The 14,213-nt window shown below is 40.2% G+C and overlaps 1 pseudogene across 1 annotated transcript; it reads left to right on the top strand.

Moving 5' to 3' along the window:
* The first annotated feature begins 10,993 nt into the window (after positions 1 to 10,993).
* Positions 10,994 to 12,383, top strand: LOC306661501 (N-lysine methyltransferase KMT5A-like; annotated as a pseudogene). The gene has a single exon. The product of its transcript is annotated as an N-lysine methyltransferase KMT5A-like (transcript).
* The last annotated feature ends 1,830 nt before the right edge of the window (positions 12,384 to 14,213 follow it).

The raw sequence follows: 14,213 nt of genomic DNA, 5'->3' as shown, positions 1-14,213 counted from the left end.
TCCCACTATCCCTATTTTTTCTAGTGTTTTGAGCATGAAGGGGTGCTGTATTTTATCAAATGCTTTTTCTGCAACTATTGAAATAATCATGTGATTCTTGACTTTAAGTCTATTGATATGGTGAATGACATTTATTGATTTCCAGATGTTGAACCAACCTTGCATCCCTGGGGAAATTTTCTGATATTATTTCATTGAATAGGTTGTTCATTCCTTTGATTTGTTTCTCTGTGCCTTCCTCAATCCCAATAATTCTTAAATTTGGTCTTTTCATGATGTCCCATAGTTCTTGGAGATTCTGTTCATGATTTCTTACCATCTTCTCTGTTTGGGCGACTTTATATTCAAGATTAAATATTTTGTCTTCATTGTCTGAGGTTCTGTCTTCCAATTGGTCTAGTCTGTTGGTGATGTTTTCCATTGAGTTTTTTATTTGGTTTATTGTCTCCTTCATTTCAAGGATTTCCGTTTGTTTTTTTTGAGAATCTCTATCTCTTTGTTGAAATGATTTTTTGCTTCCTGCAGGTGCTCTTTCCGCTTATTGGAGTGATCATTCATTACCTGCATTTGCTCTCTTATCTCATCCTTTGATTCGTGAATCATGTATAATCTGAAGTCCTTTTCTGACATTTCTTCTAACATACTGTCATTGGATTCTATTACTATAGAATCTAGATTTGTTTGGATCATTTTCTTCCCTTGTTTTTTCATGTTGTTCATGTATCTTCCCCTCTAGCAGTGCAGATCTGGGGTATTGCAGATTACCCCCTATAGGCTTATAGTTGCCCTATAGGTTTCCAAAACCCTTTCTTTAAGGGGAGATCAATATTAGCAGTGCCCAAATCAGACACTATGCAATCCTAGACCAAATAGCCCCTATGGGGACAATAACAAAATTGTCATAATAAACAAAATGAGTTCAAATATTATCTTCAGTATAACAAACAGATTTGCAATAAGGTCTGCACTTTCTAATGGAGGACAAAGAGGATGCAGAGTGAGGTAGGATGTAACTGTTAATGGGATAAGAAAAGAAAATACCGAAGTTCTATGTAATAGAAAGAGTGAGAGTATAATCAAAAGAAATTGGTTGTTAGTGTGCAAAAAGGGAGGAAGAGACTCTGAGGGAACAGGAAAAAAAAGGAAAAGAGAGGAACAAAAGTAAAGAAATAAAAACTTAAAACAGTTCAATAAGGAGAAAAAAGAAAACCTACACTATAACGGTCATATAGTATTCAAACCTCCCAGTGTTCAGTAGCCTGATGCATGAGAGGTACCTGACAATGAGCTTCAGGTCTCCAGCAGGTGTTTCAGGATGGGATTTGCCTCACTTAAAGATCGGAGCTATGGCTTCCAGGATTATCCAAGATGGCTGCTCTGGCTTCCATATGTGTTGGCAAATGGGAGCTGCAGCTCAGGGTGGGTGTGGTCATACACTACAATTGTTTCAGTAAAGAAATTGTAATCCCACTAAGAGAATAATATAGTTTATATAATTCCTACCCCAAGCAATGCTGTGATTATTAATACATTGAATGACACATTAGGTAAGGCTATTTAATGCCTGATGTATTTCATGGTTCTTTATTGTTGATACTAATGTTAAATGCTGACTGCAACATTGCTATGTAGGTTGCAATTAGTGCTAGATGTTTAAGTAGACACCAGATATTTATCTTAAGACTATAAATCTATTGCAAGCATTCGTGTATTCCAGGTTCACTCTTTCCTCTATGGCTGGAAAGTGATTGGGACACTTCAAAATCACAGAGTGGAGATTGTGCTTCTAAGCAATACTCACAATTCAGCCTAGTAATAGCAAATTTCACACCACACATGATTTCCCCACCCAAGCCTCAACAATACTTCAGCACATAGAATTGCAGAGATGAATACCATAAACCAAAACACAGGCCCCAAGGAAAACAAGCATCAGGGGATATCAGTTCCCACTCCTGGATGTCTACTCATACATCAAAAACACAGACAATTCCCAGAACAAAAAAATAACTTTGCACAATAGAACATATGTATAAAAGAAAAAGTGGAGTACATCTCAATGAATGCACAGTATAAGACTTCTGAAAACATGTGGAAAGAGGTCAACAAATCTCTCCCCAAGTTCATAACCACCCAACAAAGGATCTCACAGATTTGGAAGTGGATGAATTTCCAGAGATAATCTATAAAAACTGATTATTAAAATATTCAGTGTACTAAAAGCAATTCTAAGGAATAAATTAAGAGAGCAAATTCAGGGGATGAAAGACCATTTCTATAAAGAAATGGAGATAATGAATGAATCTAGTCAGAACACCTAGAAATAAAAGACACAATGAATTAAATGAAAATTTCACTTGAAGCATCACCATCATATTAGATTATGTATAAAATAAAACATGGGACCTTGATGACAGAACTTAGAACTTAGAAACCAAGCTATATAAACTTCAATACTTAGTATGTAATAAAGGGAAAAAATAGGATGGTCAGATATACCAGAACTCTGGGACAACATTAAAAGAAAAAAAAAAAAAAAAAAAAAAGAAAACTAAAATACTAAATCTGGCTGGGTGCAATGGTGCATGCCTGTAATCCCAGTGACTCAGGAGGCTGAGGCAGGAGGATCAAGAGTTCAAAGCCAGCCTCAGCAAAAGTGAGGCACTAAGCAATTCAGTTAGACCCTGTCTCTAAATAAAATACAAAAGAAGTCTGGAGATGTGGCTCAGCAGTTGAGCACCCCTAAGTTCAATCCCTGGTACCAGAAAAACAAAAAACAAAAACAGAAACAATAAACTCCTGAATCTGAATCATTGAGATAGAAGAGAACACACAGAGGCAGGCTAAAATCATTGAGAACATCTTCAATGACATAGTAACAGAAAACATTCCCCATATTAGAAATGTGATATACATCCACATACAGGAAGAATATAGCACCCCCCACAGACAAAGTGAGAAGGGACTCTCTCCAAGACACATTATAATCAAAAGACGTAACCTAGATAAGGAAAGAATATTAAAAGCTGTAGGAGAAAAATGTCAAATTACATTTAGAGTCTAACAATTAAGGCTCGCCTCTGACTTTTCAACTCAGACCTCCAAATCAAGGAGATCCTACAATGAGATAGTTCAACCATTAAAAGAAAATAATTGCCAGCAAAGATTGCTAAATCCATCAAAGCTCTTTCTCAAAATCAATTAAGAAATAAACTTTACAAGACAGGGATAAACAAAATGAATTAATGACTACTAAGTTACCAGTACAAAGAACACTCAAAGATATACTGCACAGAAAGGAACCCCAAAACTCCCAAATAGAAGAAAATCATTACAAGAGTAACCAATCAATCTAAAATCAAGACAGAATTAAATATAGGATACAACCCCAAATGACAGAAAATAGCAAACATATATGAGTTATAATACTAAATATAAATGGACTAATTTGTCCAATGAAAAGATATAGATTAGACGAAATGATTAAAAAAGAAGACTCAATGATGAGCTTTTTTCAAAAGACTAATCTTATTGCCAATGACACCCACAAACTGAGAGTAAAAGGATGGGAGAAAATATTCCCTGCAAATGAGTCTGAAGACAAGCAGGAGTAGCTATTCTCATAACTGACAGTTTTCAAGTAAAAATTAATCAGAAGAGGAAAGAAGGTCACTACATAATAGTAAAGGGGACAATCCAATGAGAAGATAAAACAATAATAAATATGTATGTCCCAATGTCAGTGCACATAAAAAAGGCAAAAGAAAATAACTTTCAGACATTAAATCCCAGATAGACTCCAATACCATAATATTGAGTGATTTCAACACACCCTTATTACCAATAGTCAAGTCATCCAAATACAAAATCTATAGACATATTTCTTTTCTTTCTTTCTTTTTTTTTTTTTTTTGTGGTGCTGGGGATTGAACCCAGGGCCTTGTGCTTGCAAGGCAAGCACTCTACCAACTGAGCTATCTCCCCAGCCCAACATATTTCTGACATAAATAGTAGCATAAATCCAATGGACCTAGTAGACATCTATAGAATATTTTACCCCCAAACAACTAAATTTACTTTCTTCTCAGCAGTACATGAAATTTTTCCAAAATAGGCCATATTTTAAGTTACAATGAAAGTCTTAGCAAATACCAAAACACATGGTTTAATCTCATGCATCCTATCAGAACATAATGGGCTGAAATTAGAAATCAACAGCAAGATAAACAATAAACTATATAAATGAGAAATTCCTAGGAACAAATAAGAACAGAGATATATACAAATTTCAAGGACAGTGTGAAGACAGTCCTAAGCAGAAAATGTATTGCACTGAGTGGTTGCATTAAAAAAAAAATAGCTCTGAAATAGTTGTATGCTCTCCCTCAACTACTTAGAAAAGGAAGAACAGACTAATTCCAAAATCAATAAGATCAGAGTCAAAGTTAATGAAATGGGAAAAAAAATTAACAATACACGGTATGAACACAACAAAGAATTGGCTCTTCAAATAAATAAATAAAATTGATAAACCCTTAGCAAACTAACAAAATAGAATGTAATGGTTAATCTGAACTGTCGAGTTGAGTAGGTAAAGAGATACCTAAGATCAAGAGTCTTCTGGGTTAAAAAATAAAGAATCTGCTGGTGTTTCAATGAGGGTGTTTCTAGGAATGATTGACATGTGGGGAAACAAGCTGAAGCAGGGACCCATACTAAGAGTGGGCAGCACTGTCTAATAGGTCAGAGACTTGGATGGAACAAAAGTTAGAAGAACAAGGAAGCAGCAGAAGATAAAAGCTTGAATCTTGTGTCTTGATTGTTACTGTGATCCCCTGAGGATACCACACTCCAGCTCCTCTCTCTTAGAAAGCAGACTCTGCCAAGTGACTCTCTAGGGAGTTTCCAGGCCTTTGGTTTTGGACTGGGTTAGTATCATTGATCCCTCTTGTTCAGTTTCTTGACTTGTTGGGAACAGGGTGATCTCTGTGCAGCTAACTGTCTTAATCACCAGGATGCAGGCAGTTGCGACTGCACCCTCAAGAGCCAATACAGCGCAAACAGGACTGCTGGGCCCCCGTGCTTACCGAGGTTGTTAAGAGATATTTGTCTGAGGAATGTGCAGTTGCCTAGAAACCTTATCTATCAAGGACAGGGGGTCCTAAACCTGACCCATCTCCTGCACAGTTCACTCCTTCCCTCCACTCTTCTTCTTCTAGGACCGTTCAGTTCTGGTGGGACCCAATGAAAATCAAATAAGTTGGCAGGACCCAACCAGAGGAGGACTAATGTTTAGCTGTTCAAATGTTAACCAATAACGTACAGGTCTTTGTGTGTGAATGCTTGGAAATCTCTTAAATAGAGGGCTTTCTCGCCCCTCGGGGCTGCTCCCCTCCCCAAGCCATTGTAGTGGTCTGAGGGGCTGGTTGCGGTCCAGGCTCGAGCTTGCTTTAATAAAACATTATGTGATTTGCTTTACCGTATGTTCACTTTGACTCTCCGGGGATTAGTCAGAATGGGACCCTAACAGACTCTGCAGCTACAGTTCATCCAGCTCTCAGGCCTGCAGACAGCCATGTGGGATTATCCAGCTTCTGGTTATGTAAGACAATTTAATATATCTCCAGTTTATAATTCTCTCTCTCTCTCATCTCTTGGCATTATGTTCCTCTAAAAATCCTGACTGATACAAGAGAAAACACCCAAGTAATCAAAATTAAAAATAAAAAACAGATAAAACTTCATGCATTTCTGAAAGGATCATTAAAGACTATTTTAAAAATTTATATGCCATTCAACTGGAAAATCTAGTAGACATTGACAAATATCTAGACACACAGGATCTACCCAATTTAACAGGAAGATATGGAAAACATTAAAGAGGCTGGGTATGCTGGCACATGCCTGTAATCCCAGTGGCTTGGGAGACTGAAGCAGGGGGATTGCAAATTCAAAGCCAGAATCAGTAACTCAGCAAGGCCCTAGGCAATTTAGGCCCTGTCTGAAAATTAGAAAATTAAAAACAGGCTGTGGATGTGACTCTGAAGCCAGAATTAAGGACAGGTAGTTAGTGTAGAAATAGGGAATCTGGTCAATTCGAGGAAGTGAAGCCATGAAGCCATCTGCCTCTGGAAGTTGGAGATTGTTCCTGGAAGAATGGGATGTCAAGGATCTCCAGAGCCCATTGATTACCAAATTTACTGTCTTTATCAAGGACTGCAAGCAAGGAGCTGCTAATTAATGCCCCCTGGGCCCTTGCCTGCCTGAATCACCTTGGCCCTCCCCCTGCCCATGGCTTCTCACTTACTGCAAAACCAGGCCTAGTCATGTAGGCAGGAAGGAGAGATAAGGGGGAAGAGAACTGGAGAGGTAAGGCCCCCAAAAAGGAAACCCCAACTCTGTCCCATGGATTGACGGCAACCCCAATCAACTGCAGGAGGCGTCACTTGATGCAAACCGCAAGAGGTGTTTATTCCAGCGCGCTGGGACCCAACTCGAGGAGTCGAGTCCCTAGCAGAAAATCTTGTAGGTTTATAAAGGCAGAAACCACACATCGGGAGGGGTCACACATGAAAGGGGGAAAAAGGGGGGAAAAAAGGAAAAATGGGGAACAAAGCTGCCGGGAAATTTCAAAGGGGGTCTGGGTTTGCTGATAACATACAACATGTTTCACAATGTTTTACAACAGGGTGTAGATTCTGGTCAATAGTTTCTGGTAATCCTACTGTTTGAGCACCATCTAGCTATCTGGCTCAATTTACTCTTTTATTCTCTGTTTGGGGCTGTTTCCTGGAACAGCTTTAAGGGCTTTGTTCCCATTACTGGGAGGGAAACCTTAGGGAGTTGAGATAAAACAGACAGCTTAAAAAAATGTCCATTCTTTCAGAGAACAAAAGAGAATTTAACCTATAAAAGATGTAGGGTGCGCTCACTTCTTGGGACTTTAGAACATCAGCCATGGCCCCCTTCTTCCTGCCAGGAGAAGTCTTTAAATATTTAAATATATTAAAAAGTCTTTAAATAAAACCTGCTTAATATGCTTGCCTTGGCGTGCTTCTTTAGTGTTCAATCTTTAACATTAGAAGGAGCAGAACTCGTCACAGGTAAACGGCGGTATCAACTCCATTGTTATTGTTGAAGTCTTGTTTAAAAAAAAAAAGAAAGAGAAAGAAAGAAAGAAAACCTAAAAAGACCAGTATCAAGTATTTAAAAGAAACAGCAAGTAATAACCTTCTAAAAACAACAACAACAACAACAACAACAACAACAACAACAAAAAGCCCAGACCAATGGAATCTCATCTGAATTCTAACAGATCCTTAAGGAAGATGTAGCACTAGAGGGAACATAATCAAATACAGTCTATGAAGGCAGTAAAACCTTGATGCCAAAATCAGACAAAAATGCATCAAGGAAAAAAAACACTGAACAATATTCCTGATGAACGTAGATGCAAAAATTGTTAATAAAAATCAACAAACTGCATTCAAAAATATATCAAAAGCTAGTACACAATGATAAAATGAATTACACCCAAAGAATGCAAAATTGGATCAACATAGGTAAATATAAGAAATGTAATGAATCACTTAAATAGAATTAAGAACAAGAATCATATGATCATCTCAATAGATGAAGAAAAGAACATTGATAAAATCCAGCACCCATTTACGTCTAAAAATGCTGGAGAAACTAGGGATAGAAGGAACTTACCTATACATTATAATGGCTGTATATGACAATCTCAAAGCAAACATCATACATGAGAAAAAAATAAAGTATTTCCTCTAAAATCAGTGACAACACCAGAATATTCACTCTCTCCACCTTTATTCAATATAGTTTTTAAAACTCTAGCTAGATCAATCAGGCAAAAGAAGGAAATAGTCCTGTATCTAAAAAACACAAATACTCCCCTAGAATAATTTTAGAGTTGATAAATAAATTCAGCAAAGTAGCAGAATATAAGATCAACAGTCATCAATCAGTGGTTTTCTTATATTTCAACAGTGATTTTTCTGAGAAAGAAATAAAGACTATCCCATTCACAACCACTTCAAAAAAATTACTTGGAAATTTATCTAACCAAGGAGGTGAAAAATATCTACAAAGAAAACTACAGACTGCCAGATATAGGCAAAATTAATATTATCAAATGGCCATTCTATTGAAATATACAGATTCAGTGCATTCCCCATCAAAATACAAATGACATTCTACACAGAATTGGAAAAAAATCCTTAAATTCATTTGAAAGAATAAAAGAACCAGAATAACCAAAGCAATCCTTAGCAGGGAAAGCAAGGCACAAAGCATCACAACCCAGACCTTAAATGATGCTACAGAGATATAGTAACAAAATCAGCATGGTATTGAAATCAAAATAAACATGAAAACCAATGGACTAGAATAGAAGACACAGAGTCAAAGCCACATACTTACAATCATCTTTATCAGACACTTGACAAGGTTGCCAAACACATACAATGGTGGAAAATTGTCTTTTTCACAAATGGTATTGGATGTGGGGCGAAAAATACACCCAGTGTAGGGACGGAAAATTAGCGCATCTGCCGTGGAAAGTAGTACAACCATTCCTCAAAAATACTAAGAATGAAACCTCCATATGTCACAGTTATCCTACTCTTTGGCATTTATCCAAAAGAACAAATGTCAGCATACTACAGGAATACAGGCACCTTCATGTTTACAGCAGACCACTCACAATAGCCACGTCACAGAAGCAACCCATATACTCATCAATAGATGAGTGGATTAACAAAATGTGGTATAAATACACAATGGAATTTTACTCATTTTTAAAGAAGAATGAGTTATGGCATTTGTTAGTAAATGAATGGAAATGGGGAATATCATGCTAACTTAAATAAGTCAGACTCAGAAATTCAATGGTCCAATGAGCCTCTCAAATATATATGTTTAGAATGAGAAGGGGGGGAAAAAGAGGGGGAACAAAATATCATAAAGACATAGGAAAGACTGGTGGAGTTGAAGGAGATCAAGAAGGAAGGAGGAGGGATGGGAAAGGGGATGAAATGTGGAAAGGATTTAACAAATTCACATTATGTGCATACATAAATAAACTATAGGGAATTCCAGCCTTATCTATATGTAGATACCAACAATTAAAATAGACAATTAAAAGAGTGAAAGGAAAATCAGAACAGTAGAAGGGGGAGGGAAGGAGGGAAAGAGGCATGGGAACAGGGATTGAAAAGGACTAAATCATTCCATGGTTATATGATTATCAAAATGAACCCAATTACTTTGTAAAACTATAATGTTCTAATATAAATGTGGTAATTTTTTGTTTTTGATTTTGTATTGGGGATTGAACCCAGAGGCACTTAACCAATGAGCCACATCTCCAGCCCTTTTTATTTTTTATATTGAGACAGGATTTTTTAAAGTTGCTTAGGACCTTGCTAAATTGTTGAGGCTGACTTTGAACTTGTGGTCCCCCTGCCTCAGTCTTCCAGGCCATTTGAGTTACAGGCATGTGCCACAATGCATGGCAAAATTATTTATTTTTTTAAAGGAGGACTTTCGATGTTGCTCTGCAAGAGTCAAGGGAACTTGCAGAAGTGGGGGCCCTTTGTTCTACAGAGAATCAGAAAAAACTTTATGACTAATGTGCAGATGGGGCTGGGAAGATGGGTACAGTGTAGTTCCTTGGACTGTGGGAAGGGAGAATGACCACAGCTTAAGCAAAAGCCTAAAGACAGGTAAACCCAGTTAGAATAAAGGGTGCAGATGAGTTTGGCTAGAACATTTAAAGGGAGTAGTCAAAATTAAGGGAAAGGGAACTGAAGGCTAGGTGGTGACTTGTCACTTAAAGAGAAGTGAGCACTGGGGAGGTGCTGTTACAGGTTCAGTGTCATATCCAATGACAGATATGAAGATAAACACTGTGGTCATGGTCCGGGGAATGGATCAGAGGTGGAGTACTTGCCTCGTCTATGCAAGGCCCAGGGTCCCATTACCAACACCAAGAAAAAAAAAGAAAAAAAAAAGAAAAAAAAAAAAAAAAAAAAAAAAGAGGAAAAATCTAAGGAGGGGCAAATGAGACGCAGAGCAAAGATTTAAGAAGACTTTTGCTCCTGAGGTTGGTGATGCATTAATCTTACTGCCCTCTTCAGGCCTGCCCCTAAAGGCCCCACTTGGTGTAGCCTCCTGTTTCAGAGATGTACTATAGAGAATGGAAAATGTAAAGGGAAGTGACAGGGTTAGATTGAAATGAGAGCTAAGAAACCTGGCCAGGGTGGCAACAGCCAGTAGCAGCCAGTTGCACCTGCACTGTAAGATCAGGAATGACAACGGAATAAGGGTGGATTTGGGGGAATAACAGATTCAGGTAAGTATGAGATTTCCATCCTGGATAAGTGACAACTAGAGAACAGTTCCAAGCAGAAATACTACAGGATTTAAGTGAGAAATAACAATGGCTAGCATTTATTAAATTCTTTCCAGGAGCTTGATAAGAGGTCTATACGTTCATCCATGCAGCCAAATTATAGTTTAGTTTTCTTGGTTGTTTTTCCATGCTGGGGTTGGACCCAGGCCCTGCTCATGGATAAGCACATGCTCTGAAGCTAAGACTAGCAATATTCAGTTGTTTTGAGCACCTACTATATGCCTGAATTCTTTCATCTGGTGCACATTTGAAATTAAACCAAACAGATTTGAAATTATTCCTTGCCAGGCATGATTTTACACATCTCTGATGCTAATGACCCAGGTAGCTGAATCAGGAGAATCACAAGTCTGAGGCCCACATGGGTAAAGTAGCAAGAGTCTGTATCAAAATACAAGTAAAATATGGTTGAGGATATAACTCATTGCTTATATATCATGTGTGAGAAATTGGGTTCAAACTTTAGTTAAAAAAATAAAGAGGATCCAGGCGGTGACAGAGCGGGACCATGGCTAGAGGAGAACGTATTTGCCGGGGCAATCAAAGATCTATTCCTACATGAGCCCGAACAAATGCTGTGGATTGCCGTTGCCCGCTTCAGGAAGAGAACTCAGTTGCACATCACGAAGTCAAATGCCAGGGGAAACCATTAGCTGGAATCTATAGGAAGCGAGAAGAGAAAAGAAATGCTGGGAACGCGATACGAAGCTCCGTGAAGTCGGAGGAACAGAAGAGCAAAGATGCCAGGAGAGGTCCCCTGGCACCTTTTCCAAACCAAAAATCGGAAGCAGCAGAAACTCCAAAAACTCCAACCTCGTCTTGTGATTCAACCAATGCAGCCGTTGCCAAGCAGGCTCTGAAAAAGCCCCTCAAGAGAAAACAGGCCCCTCGGGAAAAAAGCTCAAGGAAAAACGCAACAGAATCGCAAGCTCACAGATTTCTACCCAGTCCGAAGGAGCTCTAGGAAGAGCAAGGCTGAGCTGCAGTCTGCAGAAAGAAAGAGAATAGATGAGCTGATCGAAAGCGGGAAGGAAGAAGGCATGAAGATTGACCTCATTGATGGTGAAGGCAGCAGTGTGATCGCCACCAAGCAGTTCTCCCGGGGCGACTTCGTGGTGGAATAGGACTGGGATCTCATTGAGATCACCGACGCCAAGAAGCGAGAGGCTCTGTACGCACCAGACCTCTCCACGGGCTGCTACGCGTACTACTTTCAGTATCTGAGCAAAACCTACTGCGTAGACGCGACCCGGGAGACAAACCGCCTGGGAAGATTGATCAACTACAGCCAGCGCGGGAACTGCCAGACCAAGCTGCACGACAACGATGGCTGCCCCACCTCATCCTCATCGCCTCGCTGATGTGGCGGCGGGGGGAGGAGCTGCTGTACCACTACGGGACCTCAGCCGGGCCTCCATCGAGGCTCACCCCTGGCAGAAGCATTGACGCCGCCTCCCGCCGCCCCTGCTTCAAAGGACAAGAGCCCTCAAAGGGAGATGATTTTTTTTACACACTTAATCTTAGCAGATTACTTCAGATGTTTTTAAAGAGTATATTCAGATGCCTTTTCACTGTAGTATTTAAATATCTGTTACAGGTTTCCAAGGTGGACTTGAACAGATGACCTTATATTACCCAAACTTTTATATTCTAGTTGTTTTTGTACCTTTTTGCATACAAGTTGAACGTTTGTGCTTCCCGTGCATGCAGTCAAAGACTTGGCACAGGATTTAGAGGAAAGAGTCAAATGTGACCTAGGAAGCTGGGTGTCGCCTGCCTCCAGGTGAAGAGCCAGGACGGGCCCACACCCGCGTCTGAGGACAGGCGGGTGCAGGGCCACGCTGCCTGGACGGATGTCTCCAAGCTCTTGTTCTCACGTCTGACAGGTGCACCTCCAAGTGTATGACTATTTTTCAAACAGGTTTCGCAGTAAGCTAGTCTTCCCCTCTGCTTTCCTGAAAGCTTACTGACCGTGCCTGGGGCTCGGCTGGGCTCTCTTCCACCCTCAGCCCCTTCTGGGCACCCCGAAGCATCAGCGTGGGCAGTAACCCTAGAGGCAGGCAGGGACAGGCGCTGCTCCCTGCCCCTGCCAAGGCAGGGCTTCCTGAAACTGGGTTAATTCTTTATAGAAATATGAACACGGAGTTTATTTAAAAAAATAATAATAATAATTAAAAAAATAAACAAAAAAAAAAAAAGAAAAAAGGGAAAAAACCACAGAAAACAACTTACTTGTATATAGGTCTTGAAGTGAGTGAAGTGTAATTTTTTTTTTTTTTTTTTGTTTTTTGTTTTTTGTAGAAGAGATTTGAGATGGTACTCTATTCTAATCAAAAATAAAGTTTTGTAGCGGGACCAGAAATTATTTACCCTATCCCCCCACCCCCTTGCCCAATTCTGCTGGGTTGAAAGTTCCAGACCTGCTGAGGAGGCCTTCTGTCAGACCACCTGGTGTCCTTCCTGCTAAGCGCAGCCATAACTCGAATCGTGAGCCTAGAGTTCAGGACCTGCACAGGGAGTGGGCAGGGCCCACAGCCAGGGAGCAAGGGCGTGGCTCAGGTCTCACCTTGAATGTGATAGCAGGAGGAGTTGCTGGCTTCCTCTTCCCTCCCTAGGGATCTGATTCTCATGCACTGTCCACCATCGATCCGTGGGGCTGGGGCTCACGTCCACCTGGCCCCAGGTAAATGTGAATGGAGAAAGGTGTGAGAACCTGTGCTCATTCTTACCTCACCCTGGGCCTTATGATAGTGCTACCTAAGAAGGTCTTCCCCACCCCCACTAGCCTGGTCAGTGGTCACCAAATGGGCGGAGGATGCGACAGGAGTATTTAAATGTGAGATAAAATGTCTTGGTTGTACCCGTTTGTGGTTTAGCTTTGTATTTAAGCAAACAAACAAAAAAGGAAATGAACTTGAAAGTTATTTGTCATCATAAAAATGAAACAAATTAAAATATTTATTGCCAGAAAAAAAAAAAAAAGTAGAGATAATTAGGTATTTTTGGAAGCGTGCTTTTTTGCTAGAGGTATTAGAAAAATCTTACAATAGTGTAAAAATATAGAGTAAGTGTCTAGGAAGTAAAGGAAAAGAAGAGAAAATTGAGAAAGAGTAAAGGTGGTAAGGAAGGAGCCTTGATGGGCTGGGTGGGTGGCATTCAGGCAGAAGGAGCAGCACACTGGGCAGTCAGGGGGCTCAGAGGGAGGACCAAGGCAGAGAAATGAGTCCCACTTGAGCAGCGGGGCAGATGCTACAGGACCTGCTGTGTTCTGGAGAAGACCTGAGGTTGTACTGAATGAAAGGGACTGAAGAGGAGGTAGGGGAGGGTGCTTCATGGCTAGGAAGTGGCAGAGTTGGGACTCACCGCTGTTGTGAGTGCAGAGCCTCTTCCCAACAGCTCCTAATGTTGACAATATTAGATGGTACATTGGCATAGAAACAAGGCAGCCATCAAGGCTGCTGTCAGGCTCATTTCTCGGTGGCCCACAGTGAGAAATGCCACAGCATGGCTGAACCTTTGGGGGGAAGCTGTGTAATCTGTGTGAAGGAGAAGTCTACTTCTGGAGTCATCCTGCTGTTCACTCAGGCCATTCATGGGCTCTAGGTGAGAGCTGGTTCCAAATTCTTTGCACCCAGTCTTCCCAGGAGTGGACCCAATGCTCAGGGTCATGACCAGGGCATATTGCAATGACATCAGGAGGCCTTGTTCAAAAGAAAAATCCTTTCTGGTTCATGGGCTGGACAGCAGGATGGTCCGCCATGGCCTTGTCTGAATCCAC

Source organism: Sciurus vulgaris, assembly GCF_902686455.1.
Source record: "Sciurus vulgaris genome assembly, chromosome: 5".
NCBI classification, from domain to species: domain Eukaryota; kingdom Metazoa; phylum Chordata; class Mammalia; order Rodentia; family Sciuridae; genus Sciurus; species Sciurus vulgaris.
This window is presented reverse-complemented; position numbering and strand designations above follow the sequence as displayed.